General features: G+C 35.8%; 1 long non-coding RNA gene across 1 annotated transcript; it reads left to right on the top strand.

Annotated features, from left to right (window-relative positions):
- The first annotated feature begins 2575 nt into the window (after positions 1-2575).
- LOC149945210 (uncharacterized) lies at positions 2576-3726 on the top strand. The gene is made up of 4 exons (XR_016480971.1): positions 2576-2724; positions 2793-2871; positions 3143-3383; positions 3479-3726. It is a non-coding gene; the product is annotated as an uncharacterized LOC149945210 (long non-coding RNA).
- Positions 3727-4507: the final 781 nt, after the last annotated feature.

The following is a 4507-nucleotide window of genomic DNA, read 5'->3' as shown; positions in this document are numbered from 1 at the left end:
ATTGACGATTCCCTTACAATTGCGGAGTTCAGGGGAAAGAACCATTATGGACCCACCTACAAGTGGTCGGTACTTTATAAAGTCCACTTGCAAAAACAGAATGCAATTTGTTATGCAACCACTACCGATATCTTGAAATTCTTCCACTGCCTTGATTATCTGTTCTATATACGTATCAATTTGAAGTTGGATTTCATCAGATAATAGTATGCATTGGTTTATTATTCGGAAATACGGAAGCGCCTCCACTTCTTCTCCACTGTTAAATTCTCGTAAATAATGAGCACGAATGAAGATGTTCCATTTCATACCATTATTTTTAAATAATAGTTTTTCCAGATATTTTATTAATCCATATTTAATTTACGTAATTAATAAACTAAAGTCCGTGTGGATAAACTTTGAAGAATACCGTGTACTTACTACGGCGTTTTTCAAAACTGAAAACTCTTCAATATTATCATGAAAATTATCGGCAGTTTCACAAATATTTCTGATTTCTTCGGGTGGTCGTTCAGTAGTTGTAGTTGGTACATCTGGGGTGGTCAATTCAGTATGATGCGCGTGAACACGTAAATGTTTTAAAAGTCAATCGTGGCGCGCGAACGATTGTCCGCAAACCTCGCAAGAGTGCTTATTCTCGTCGTAAACTTCGCGAATATGTCGACTAAGGGCCCGGTGCAGAGACGTTTTTTCACTCTCGTAACTTTACAATCCTCGTAAATTTACGAGGAAGTGGGCGTGGCCAAAGAACTTACGATTTTTTTCGCGAAAATGGTGTGCAGAGACAATAGGCTCGTAACTTTACGAGTGACTTTCGCTCGTAAAGTTACGAGTGCTCTGGAGGTCTCGTAAAGACGTAAACGACGCGAAATATTGATAACAAAAATGGCGGAGTTTGTCACTCTGCTCGCGATGCGAAGAGCTGCGGAAATTAATCGAGGCATAAACATTGTTGAACCAGTTGGAAATGAGTGTATTTATCACGAGAGACCAGACCCTTTGGTCAGACAGAGTTTTTAGCAAATTATCGACTTCCAAAAAGGGTATTCATTAAACTTTTGAAAGAGCCAAGGCCCGACCTTGACCATGAAGCATTGAGACCACTATCTGCAGCTTCCCAGGTAGGAATATATTTTTTATTACTATGTAATTTTTTTTTACTACTATTATGTGCTTTAACACCGGTTATATGACAAACACTTCTGTTAACTCTTTGTACAACCATTTGGAATACATATTTTAATCCTACTCTTTCATACTCAAAACTGATATTTATCTAGGCTTAGATTTTGAGTAGTAAATGAGTAAGAAAAGCGATTGGGCAAAGTTTGAAGAAAATATCTGGGAAGGAAGATACCTCACCCCTTTCGTGAGCTAGGGGTGCAAAACAAAACCAGAGAATATTTGTGGTATAGGGTCAGTTTTTAGGAGATGTACCATCGGAGGATAAAAAATTTGCATAGGGAAAATAACCGAGTGTAAAACATTGTAAAATAATTTGGTCTTTTAACATTTTCCTACCTTTTGTTGCTCTTTAATGCTCATATGTTGCCACTTCTAATCATTGTTATTTTCTATAGATACTTATTTGCTTGAATTTTTACGTGACTGGAAGTATACAGTGGGTGACGGCCACATGGGCGAGAGATACACAGTATCAAGGATCATGGAGTGATTAAGGAGGCAATTTGCTGTATGCCCCAGATTTAAGGTTTGAAAATTTGTATTCGCTTGTGTCATCTTGTACAATTTCTACCTTGACAAGGGTGTGGAAATGACCGAGGCAATGGTAGAAGAACGAGATGGCACAAGCGAACAGGATCCCCCCCTGTCAACTCACTAATGCTCAATTACATGCTCGGGCTAATCAAATTTTAAATCAATTGGTGGAAAACTTGAATGGACATTGAAATTTACATCAAGAATAATTTCAGTTTTCTACGATATGATTTGATTTTTAAAATTAAAACCGCCCTCTCCCATTATTAAATTTAATTTGGGGACATACTTGTAGAACAAATTTTCTTATAATGAAATCACGTGGTCAAGGATTCTAATTTTGGAACTAAAAACTCTAGTTTCTCTAATAACTCCAATGATTTTGTTCTCTTGTGATATTATTCTTTGTTATTTATTACTGGTTCAATAATATGTTATTCGTCGATTACTTTCAAATATTTTTTTCAATGTAAATTAATTGCTCTTCGCCAATAAAAAAATATATTAAAAGAAAACATGGTAATTTATTTGAATAATTAAAAATTCAAAAAGGGCGCCTTTTATTTTGCGAAAAAAATCTGGTGGGTAGATGGAGGCTTCTTATTAGAAATAAAAACCAGCTGATCAGAGTAAAAAAAATAACAGCTGTGAAAAATGAAAGAGGTACATAATAAACAATGAGTTTATAGAGTGGTTTACAAAATATAAATAGATGGAAATAATGCATATGAAAGGATGATAATATATTTGAAAACATCAATCTTAGTGCTAAAGATAAGTAATTAATAATTTGCACCAGTTTTATTTTGAAAGATTAGACATATCAATGATTTTTTGTTTTAGAGTTAGGAAGTGGAATTGATGTAACACCAAGGTAAAGATTTTCAACAGGTACTTGAGTGTTGTGAATGCCAATAAGAATTCTATTTGCATTTTCTAAATGATTGGAAAATGCAATGCCAAGTTAGGCATCTTGTGACCGTTTGGCTACCATTTCGGAAAGTATTGAACCCAAAATTGCATTTAACCTTTCTTGATAATTCACAACTGACTGAGCTGTTTTTTCTAAGGTGTTAGCAGCTGTTAAAGAAGGCTTAGGTGCTGGGTGTCTGGTAGTTTGCCTTTTGTGACTTCTTTTTAAACTGTCACGTGAGTTATCAATATTTTCAAAAGTCTTTATCAACCACATTCCACGGTATAGCCACAATTATTGTCGTTCAAATTAACTTGAGTTTTGTAGATTTTCCCCTGAATATTTGACCCAAAATTACTTTATAATGTACTTACATTTATCTTAAAAGTCTTTCCCACTAAAATTTAATACCCAATTTAAGTTTTTTTTAAAATTTTCAAATTGTTAAACTGGGTTCACTGGGATAAATTTTCTGTATTTTATCATTTCCCACTCGGCCTTCTGTAGTGCTGTGGAACGCAAGAACACAGAGAAAATGGAAAAGCTGCTAACGTATGTGAACCAAGCTTTAAACCTGTGAAAATCATGTACTCAGATTGTTCTGGCAAAATGTGAACAACGATATCAGTATCAGATCTGCCTTTGAAACAAGAAACTGAGACCTATAGGTTTCATTGTAGGCCTAGGTGGAGGAAATGGGTTTTCACTACCCATTGCTCTTGCATCTGTTTATGAGAGTACAAATAAGGTAAAGGACTTGATAGTTTTTACGTGACCTTATTGAAATGTACCAATATCTGCGACCAACTCTTCCATATTTCTAAACTTCTTTTCTCATGCAAGCTCATCAATTTGGGAAGCTAAACAAGATTATGTTTAACCAATGAAACTGTGATTCTACTTCTAAGCCCATTTTACCATGTCTCTTCAGTGAAAAATCTATAGCGTCACCACCCACACTTGCTGGCATATTGAGGGGAGTAACCCGAAATAGTCCAGAGTTAGGAGTGCCAATGAGTCGTGCTACACTGAAATATTTTCACTTGTTACAATGGAGGATTTTCTAGCTTTTCATTAAAATTTAATTAGACTATTGTGGTTTCATTTCAAAACACTAGCTTTGCACAAACAACCAACCTGGTGCCTGACTTGTGAACTATCAACTCCTCTAATCCCGTGCAACGCAGCTTCACTTATTAAACGGCAAACGGACACCTCCTTTTTTTAACGGTGCTTTTGTAATCAGTCCACTTAGCTCTTATTTTTACTGTCGCTCTTATGAGGCCCATACCCATATATACAGGCAATTTCGTGGGCAATTTCTGCCCAGGCCTTCTCCACATCTTCACTACTTTTGTAGGTTTTCAATAAATCAGGCCTAGCTTCCAAACAATTAATAATTGCTTGAAGTTCTCTTGTACTAAAGTTTGGTTGTCTCTCTTCACCTGGTTTCATTTTCCCCATATTCTTTCTCAAAAAAATACTTTCAGCTAACTTGTTTTCTTAAAATGTGTAAAATCACAAAAAATAAGTAACTTTTAAAATAGAGTTGAGCCTTCAAACAAATTTTTCGTCAAAATAACGCTTTCTCATTGGTCAATAAGTGGGCGGAGCCTAAACAAAAACCGATTCCCAAATACCAGACTCGTCATTTACGAGAGCCCGAAAAATTGTCTCTGCACCGCGATTTCGATTTACAAAATCGTAACTTTACGACATCGTAAATCCGCTCTCGTAACTTTACAATCCTCGTAAAGTTACGATAATTTTTAAATCGTCTCTGCACCGGGCCCTATGAGTACATTTTCTAGCAGACCGTTTCGAGCAAATATCACATGGAAACATGATAGAGCATCTGCCTCGCCTTCCTCA

Source organism: Leiobunum rupestre, chromosome 5, assembly GCF_980474605.1.
Source record: "Leiobunum rupestre chromosome 5, qqLeiRupe1.1.hap1, whole genome shotgun sequence".
Classification (NCBI taxonomy): Eukaryota; Metazoa; Arthropoda; class Arachnida; order Opiliones; family Sclerosomatidae; genus Leiobunum; species Leiobunum rupestre.
Note: the sequence above shows the minus strand (reverse complement) of the source record. Positions and strands in the feature narration are given on the sequence as shown.